Genomic DNA, 10,134 nt, shown 5'->3' with positions numbered 1-10,134 from the left:
GGGGGCGCTGCCTGCCCTAGGCCGGCCCAACAAGGCCCATTAGCCCCCGGGGGGTTCCGGTAACCCCTCCGGTACTCTGGTAAAATCCCGATTTTACTCGAAACTCCTCTGATGTCCAAATGTAGGCTTCCAATATATCAATCTTCATGCCTCGATCATTTTGAGACTCCTCGTCATGTTCGTGATCATATCCGGGACTCCGAACTACCTTCGGTACATCAAAACATATAAACTCATAAAACTGATCGTCACAGAACTTTAAGCGTGCGAACCATACGGGTTCGAGAACTATGTAGACATGACTGTGGCATGTCTCCGGTCAATAGCCAACAGCGGAACCTGGATGCTCATATTGGTTCCTACATATTCTATGAAGATCTTTATCGGTCAAACCGCATAACACTATACGTTGTTCTCTTTGTCATCAGTATGTTACTTGCCTGAGATTCGATCGTTGGTATCCTAATACCTACTTCAATCTCGTTACCGGAAAGTCCCTTTACTCGTTTATTAATGCACTATCCCGCAACTAACTCATTAGTTGCATTGCTTGCAAGGCTTATAGTGATGTGCATTACTGAGAGGGCCCAGAGATACCTCTCCGACAGTCGGAGTGACAAATCCTAATCTTGATCTATACCAACTCAACAAGTACCATCGGAGACACCTGTAGAGCACCTTTATAATCACCCAGTTACGCTGTGACGTTTGGTAGCACACAAAGTGTTCCTCCGGTATTCGGGAGTTGCATAATCTCATAGTCATAAGAACATGTATAAGTCATGAAGAAAGCAATAGCAGTAAACAAAAATGATCAAGTGGTAAGCTAACGGAATGGGTCAGGTCAATCACATCATTCTCCTAATGATGTGATCCCATTGATCAAATAACAACTCATGTCTATGGTTTGGAAACTTAACCATCTTTGACCAATGAACTAGTCAAGTAGAGGCATACTAGTGACACTATGTTTGTCTATGTATTCACACATGTATTATGTTTCCGGTTAATACAATTCTAGCATGAATAATAAACATTTATCATGATATAAGGAAATAAATAATAACTTTATTATTGCCTCTAGGGCATATTTCCTGCAGCCTCCCACTTGCACTAGAGTCAATAATCTAGATTACACAGTAATGTTTTTAACACCCATAGAGCCTTGGCGCTGATCATGTTTTGCTCATGGAAGAGTCTTAGTCAACGGGTCTGCAACATTCAGATCTGTATGTATCTTGCAAATCTCTATGTCTCGCACCTAGACTTGATCCCGGATGGAGTTGAAGCGTCTCTTGATGTGCTTGGTTCTCTTGTGAAATCTGGATTCCTTTGCCAAGGCAATTGCACCAGTATTGTCACAAAAGATTTTCATTGGACCCGATGCACTAGGTATGACACCTAGATCGGATATGAACTCCTTCATCTAGACTCCTTCATTTGCTGCTTCCGAGGCAGCAATGTACTCCATTTCACATGTTGATCCCGCCACGACGCTCTGTTTAGAACTGCTCCAACTGACAACTCCACCGTTTAATATAAACACGTGTCCGGTTTGCGATTTAGAATTGTCCGGATCAGTGTCAAAGCTTGGATCAATGTAACCATTTATGATGAGCTCTTTGTCACCTCCATAAACGAGAAACATATCCTTGGTCCTTTTCAGGTACTTCAGGATGTTCTTGACCGTTGTCTAGTGATCCACTCCTGGATTACTTTGGTACCTCCCTGCTAGGCTAATAGCAAGGCACACATTAGGTCTGGTACACAACATTGCATACATGATAGAGCCTATGGTTGAAGCATAGGGAACAATTTTCATTTTCCCTCTATTTTCTGCAGTGGTCGGGCATTGAGTCTTACTCAACTTCACACATTGTAACACAGGCAAGAACCCTTTCTTAGCTTGATCCATTTTGAACTTCTTCAAAACTTTATCAAGGTATGTGCTTTGTGAAAGTCTAATTAAGCGTCTTGATCTATCTCTATAGATCTTGATGCCCAATATATAAGCAGCTTCACCGAGATCTTTCATTGAAAAACTTTTATTATATCCTTTTATGCTATCCAGAAATTCTATATCATTTGCAATCAACAATATGTCATCCACATATAATATTAGAAATGCTACAGAGCTCCCACTCACTTTCTTGTAAATACAGGCTTCTCCAAAAGTCTGTATAAAACCATATGCTTTGATCACACTATCAAAACATTTATTCCAACTCCGAGAGGCTTGCACCAGTCCATAAATGGATCGCTGGAGCTTGCACACTTTGTTAGTACCCTTTGGATCAACAAAACCTTCAGGTTGCATCATATACAACTCTTCTTCCAGAAATCCATTCAGGAATGCAGTCTTTACATCCATTTGCCAAATTTCATAATCATAAAATGCGGTAATTGCTAACTTGATTCGGACGGACTTAAGCATCGCTATTGGTGAGAAGGTCTCATTGTAGTCAACTCCTTGAACTTGTCGAAAACCTTCCACAACAAGTCGAGCTTTATAGACAGTAAAATTACCGTCAGTGTCAGTCTTCTTCTTAAAGATCCATTTATTCTCAATGGCTTGTCGATCATCGAGCAAGTCAACCAAAGTCCACACTTTGTTCTCATACATGGTTCACATCTCAGATTTCATGGCCTCAAGCCATTTTGCGGAATCTGGGCTCATCATCGCTTCCTCATAGTTTGTAGGTTCGTCATGGTCAAGTAACATGACTTCCAGAACAGGATTACCGTACCACTCTGGTGCGGATCTTGCTCTGGTTTACCTACGAAGTTCGGTAGTAACTTGATCTGAAGTTTCATGATCATCATCATTAGCTTCCTCACTAATTGGTGTAGGTGTCACAGGAACCAGTTTTTATGACGAACTACTTTCCAATAAGGGAGCAGGTACAGTTACCTCATCAAGTTCTACTTTCCTCCCACTCACTTCTTTTGAGAGAAACTTCTTCTCTAGAAAGGATCCATTCTTAGCAACGAATGTCTTGCCTTCGGATCCGTGATAGAAGGTGTACCCAACAGTTTCCTTTGGGTATCCTATGAAGACACATTTCTCCGATTTGGGTTCGAGCTTATCTGGTTGAAGTTTTTTTTACATAAGCTTCGCAGCCCCAAACTTTAAGAAACGACAACTTTGGTTTCTTGCCAAACCATAGTTCATAAGGCGTCGTCTCAACAGATTTTGATGGTGCCCTATTTAACGTCAATGCAGTCGTCTCTAAAGCATAACCCCAAAACGATAGCAGTAAATCAGTAAGGGACATCATAGATTGCACCATATCTAGTAAAGTATGATTACGACGTTCGGACACACCATTACGCTGTGGTGTTCCGTGTGGCGTGAGTTGCGAGACTATTCCGCATTGTTTCAAATGTAGACCAAACTTGTAACTCAAATATTCTCCTCCACGATCAGATCATAGAAACCATATTTTCTTGTTACGATGATTGTCCACTTCACTCTGAAATTCTTTGAACTTTTCAAATGTTTCAGACTTATGTTTCATCAAGTAGATATACCCATATCTGCTCAAATCATCTGTGAAGGTGAGAAAATAACGATACCCGCCGCGAGCCTCAATATTCATCGGACCACATACATCAGTATGTATGATTTCCAACAAATCTGTTGCTCGCTCCGTAGTTCTGGAGAACGGCGTTTTTGTCATCTTGCCCATAAGGCATGGTTCGCAAGTACCAAGTGATTCATAATGAAGTGATTCCAAAAGTCCATCAGTATGGAGTTTCTTCATGCGCTTTATACCAATATGACCCAAATGGCAGTGCCACAAATAAGTTGCACTATCATTAGCGACTCTGCATCTTTTGGCTTCAACATTATGAATATGTGTATCACTACTATCGAGAGTCAACAAAAATAGACCACTCCTCAAGGGTGCATGACCATAAAAGATATTACTCATATAAATAGAACAACCATTATTCTCAAATTTAAATGAATAACCATCTCGCATCAAACAAGATCCAGATATAATGTTCATGCTTAACGCTGGCACCAAATAACAATTATTTAGGTTTAAAATTAATCCCGAAGGTACATGTAGAGGTAGCGTGCCGACGACGATCACATCGACTTTGGAACCATTTCCCACGCGCATCGTCACCTTGTCCCTAGCCAGTCTCTGCATAATCCGTAGTCCCTGTTTCGAGATGCAAATATTAGCAACAAAACCAGTATCAAATACCCAGGTGCTACTGCGAGCTCTTGTAAGGTACACATCAATAACATGTATATCACATATACCTTTGTTCACCTTGCCATCCTTCTTACCCGCCAAATACTTGGGGCAGTTCCGCTTCCAGTGACCAGTCTGTTTGCAGTAGAAGCACTCAGTCTCAGGCTTAGGTCCCAATTTGGGTTTCTTCTCCTGAGCAGCAACTTGTTTGCTGTTCTTCTTGAAGTTCCCCTTCTTCTTCCCTTTACCCTTTTTCTTGAAACTGGTGGTTTTGTTAACCATCAACACTTGATGCTCCTTTTTGATTTCTACCTCAGCAGCCTTTAGCATCGCGAAGAGCTCGGGAATTGTCTTATTCATCCCTTGCATATTATAGCTCATCATGAAGCTTTTGTAGCTTGGTGGCAGTGATTGGAGAACTCTATCAATGACACTATCAATAGGAAGATTAACTCCCAGTTGAGTTAACTGATTATGATACCCAGACATTTTGAGTATATGCTCACTGACAGAACTATTCTCCTCCATCTTGCTGCTATAGAACTTATTGGAGACTTCATATCTCTCAATCCGGGCATTTGCTTGAAATATTAACTTCAACTCCTGGAACATCTCATATGCTCATGACGTTCAAAACATCGTTGAAGTCCCGGTTCTAAGCCGTGAAGCATGGCACACTGAACTATCGAGTAGTCATCATCTTTACTCTGCCAGACGTTCTTAACGTCATCAGCAGCAGGCCTGGCACCCAGTGGTGCTTCCAGGACGTAATTCTTCTGTGGAGCAATGAGGATAATCCTCAAGTTATGGACCCAGTCCGTGTAATTGCTACCATCATCTTTCAACTTTGCTTTCTCAAGGAACACATTAAAATTCAACGGAACAACAGCACGGGCCATCTATCTACAATCAACATAGACAACCAAATACTACCAGGTACTAAGTTCATGATAAATTTAAGTTTAATTAATCATATGACTTAAGAACTCCCACTTAGATAGACATCCCTCTAATCATCTAAGTAATAACGTGATCCATATCAACTAAACCATAACCGATCATCACGTAAAATGGAGTAGTTTTCAATGGTGAACATCATTATGTTGATCATATCTACTATATGATTCACGCTCGACCTTTCGGTCTCAGTGTTCCGAGACCATATCTGTATATGCTAGGCTCGTCAAGTTTAACCCGAGTATTCTGCGTGTGCAAAACTAGCTTGCACCCGTTGTAGATGGACTTAGAGCTTATCACACCCGATCATCATGTGGTGTCTTGGCACGACGAACTTTGGCAATAGTCCATACTCAGGGAGAACACTTTTATCTTGAAATTTAGTGAGAGGTCATCTTATAATGCTACCGTTAATCAAAGCAAAATAAGATTCATAAAAGATAAACATCACATGCAATCAATATAAGTGATATGATATGTCCATCATCATCTCGTGCTTGTGATCTCCATCTCCGAAGCACCGTCATGATCACCATCGTCACCGGCGCGACACCTTGATCTCCATCGTAGCATCATTGTTGTCTCGCCAACTATTGCTTCTATGACTATCGCTACCGCTTATTGATAAAGTAAAGCAATTACAGGGTGATTGCATTGCATACAATAAAGCGACAACCATATGACCGAGGTGGATTATGGTGGAGGGGGCCCCGCACACGGCTGGGAGAGATCTTTGTGATCAACTTGTGTGTCTAGAGGTGCCCCCTGCCCCTGTATATAAAGGAGCAAGGGGGAGGCCTGCCGGCCCTTGTTGGTGCACCAGGAGGAGGAATCCTCCTCCTAGTAGGAGTAGGATTCCCCTCTTTCCTACTCCTACTACGAGGGGGAAAGGAAGGGAGAGAAAGAGAAGGAAAGGGGGGCACCACCCCCCTCTCCTAGTCCAAATCGGATAGAGGGGAGGGGGCGCACTGCCTGCCCTAGGCCGACCCCTCTCTCTTTCCCTTATGGCCCAACAAGGCCCATTAGCCCCCGGGGGGTTCCGGTAACCCCTCCGGTACTCCGGTAAAATCCCGATTTCACCCGGAACTCTTCCGATGTCCAAATGTAGGCTTCCAATATATCAATCTTCATGTCTCGACCATTTCGAGACTCCTCGTCATGTTCGTGATCATATCCGGGACTCTGAACTACCTTCGGTACATCAAAACATATAAACTCATAAAACTGATCGTCACGGAACTTCAAGCGTGCGGACCCTACGGGTTCGAGAAATATGTAGACATGACCGTGACATGTCTCCGGTCAATAACCAATAGCGGAACCTGGATGCTAATATTGGTTCCTACATATTCTACGAAGATCTTTATCGGTCAAACCGCATAACACTATACATTGTTCTCTTTGTCAACGGTATGTACTTGCCCGAGATTCGATCGTCGGTATCCCAATACATAGTTCAATCTCTTTACCGGCAAGTCTCTTTACTCGTTTCGTAATGCACTATCCCACAACTAACTCATTAGTTGCATTGCTTGCAAGGCTTATAGTGATGTGCATTACCGAGAGGGCCCAGAGATACCTCTCCGACAATCGGAGTGACAAATCCTAATCTTGATCTATGCCAACTCAACAAGTACCATCGGAGACACCTATAGAGCACCTTTATAATCACCCAGTTACGTTGTGACGTTTGGTAGCACACAAAGTGTTCCTCCGGTATTCGGGAGTTGCATAATCTCAGAGTCATAAGAACATGTATAAGTCATGAAGAAAGCAATAGCAGTAAACAAAAATGATCAAGTGCTAAGCTAACGGAATGGGTCAAGTCAATCACATCATTCTCCTAATGATGTGATCCCATTGATCAAATAACAACTCATGTCTATGGTTTGGAAACTTAACCATCTTTGATCAATGAGCTAGTCAAGTAGAGGCATACTAGTGACACTATGTTTGTCTATGTATTCACACATGTATTATGTTTTCGGTTAATACAACTCTAGAATGAATAATAAACATTTATCATGAAATAAGGAAATAAATAATAACTTTATTATTGCCTCTAGGGCATATTTCCTTCATCCATATACGTCGAAAACATCCAGGAGCACCACGAAACCCTATTTCCACCGCCACAACTTTCTGTACCCAAGAGATCCCATCTTGGGCATTTTTCGGAGCTCCACCGGAGGGGCAATCAATCACGGAGGGATTCTACATCAACACCATAGCCTCTCCGATGATGTTGGAGTAGTTTACCACAGACCTTCGGGTCCATAGTTATTAGCTAGATGGCTTCTTCTCTATCTTTGAATCTCAATACAATGTTCTCCTCGATCTTCTTGGAGATCTATTTGATATAACTCTTTTTGCGGTGTGTTTGTCGATATCCGGTGAATTTTGGGTTTATGATCAAGTTTATCTATGAACAATATTTGATTCTTCTCTGAAATCTTTTATGTATGATTGGTTATCTTTGCAAGTCTCTTTGAATTATCAGTTTGGTTTGGCCTACTAGATTGATCTTTCTTGCAATGGGAGAAGTGCTTAGCTTTGGGTTCAATCTTGCGGTGTCCTTTCCCAGTGACGGCAGGGGCATCAAGGCAATTATTGTATTGTTGCCACCGAGGATAAAAAGATGGGGTTTATATCATATTGCTTGAGTTTATCCCTCTACATCATGTCATCTTGCCTAATGCGTTACGCTGTTCTTATGAACTTAATACTCTAGATGCATGCTGGATAGTGGTCAATGTGTGGAGTAATAGTAGTAGATGCAGAATCATTTCGGTCTACTTGTCGTGGACGTGATGCCTATATACATGATCATGCCTAGATATTCTCATAATTATGCACTTTTCTATCAATTGCTCGACAATAATTTGTTCACCCACCGTAATAATTATGCTATCTATAGAGAAGCCTCTAGTGAAACCTATGGCCCCCGGGTCTATCTTTTATTATATAAGTTTCCAATTTACTTTGCAATCTTTACTTTCAATCTATATCATAAAAATACCAACAAAAATTATCTTATTATCTCTATGAGATCTCACTCTCGTAAGTAGCCGTGAAGGGATTGACAACCCCTTTATCACGTTGGTTGCGAGGTTCTTATTTATTTGTGTAGGTACGAGGGACTTGTGTGTAGTCTCCTACTGGATTGATACCTCGGTTCTCAAAAACTGAGGGAAATCCTTACGCTACTTTGCTGCATCACCCTTTCCTCTTCAAGGGAAAACCAATGCAGTGTTCAAGAGGTAGCAGGGGGCGCGCCCTCCACCTTTCCCTTCCTCTCCCCTTTTCCACTAAGGCCCATATACTCCCGGGGGGTTCCCGTAACCCCCCGGTACTCTGGTAAATGCCCGAACTCACCCGGAACCATTCCGATGTCCAAACATAGGCTTCCAATATATCGATCTTTATGTCTTGACCACTCCAAGACTCCTCACCATGTCCGTCATCATTTCCGGGACTCCGAACTACCTTCGGTACATCAAAACACATAAACTCATAATACTGATCATCACCGAACATTAAGCGTGCGGACCCTACGGGTTCGAGAACTATGTAGACATGACCGAGACTCATCTCCGGTCAATAACCAATAGCAGAACCCGGATGCTCATATTGGTTCCTACATATTCTACGATGATCTTTATCGGTCAAACCGCATAACATTTGTCATCGGTATGTTACTTGCCCGAGATTCGATCGTCGGTATCTCAATACCTAGTTCAATCTTGTTACCGGCAAGTCTCTTTACTTGTTCCGTAATGCTACATCCAGTAACTAACTCATTAGTTACATTGGTTGCAAGGCTTATAGTGATGTGCATTACCAAGAGGGCCCAGAGATACCTCTCCGATACACGGAGGAAAAAAAATCCTAATCTCGATCTGTGCCAACTCAACAAACACCATCGAGGACACCTGTAGAGCATCTTTATAGTCACCCAGTTACGTTCTGACATTTGATTGCACAGTAAGTGTTCCTCCGGTATTCGGGAGTTGCATAATCTCATAGTCATAGGAACATGTATAAGTTATGGAGAAAGCAATAGTAGTAAACTAAACAGTCAAAGTGCTAAGCTAACGGATGGGTCAAGTCAATCACACCATTCTCTAATGATGTGATCCCGTTTATCAAATGACAACTCTTTGTCCATGGCTAGGAAACTTAACCTTCTTTGATCAACGAGCTAGTCAAGTAGAGACATACTAGTGACACTCTGTTTGTCTATGTATTCACACATGTACTAAGTTTCTGGTTAATACAATTCTAGCATGAATAATAAACATTTATCATCATATAAGGAAATATAAATAACAACTTTATTATTGCCTCTAGGGCATATTTCCTTCAACTGGTTCGATAACCTTGGTTTCATATCCGAGGGAAATACCTACCATCGCTATGCTGTATCATCCCTTCCTCTTCGGGGAAATACTGACGTAGCTTCAAGCGACATCACAGGCTCAGAAACAACATTCGCCTACATTTTGTGTTGTTGATCAACAACACACCCTTACACAAGAGCAAGTTTACAACCTTGTTTCCAAGTGTATACTACCAAGACCGCTGCCAAGCATAATTGCACGAACCAAGTCAACGGGTGATGCACCTAAGGATGTCCAAGGAGAGGACACCAATGTGCATCCCATTTGTTGTGGGATTGTCATGGCAGATGTCCTCGTGTGAGGACTTAGTCGTGGAGCCATCGCAACGTAGTTAGCTTAGAGGGGTTAAAGCGGACAAAGGACACAAGGAATTATACTGATTCGGCCCCTTGCGATGAGGGTAAAGCCTACACCAGTTATGATGGGATTGCTAGGGTTTGATGACCAGGGAGCGAATCCGCTTTGCCTGGCTCTCGAGTTGTCGTTTCTTGTCCTTAAAACCATCACCGGGTCGTCCCTTTATATACACAGGTTGATGCCTGGTGGTTTACAGAATCCCGGCCAGCTCA

Source organism: Triticum aestivum, chromosome 2A (genome assembly GCF_018294505.1).
Source record: "Triticum aestivum cultivar Chinese Spring chromosome 2A, IWGSC CS RefSeq v2.1, whole genome shotgun sequence".
Classification (NCBI taxonomy): Eukaryota; Viridiplantae; Streptophyta; class Magnoliopsida; order Poales; family Poaceae; genus Triticum; species Triticum aestivum.
This window is presented reverse-complemented; position numbering follows the sequence as displayed.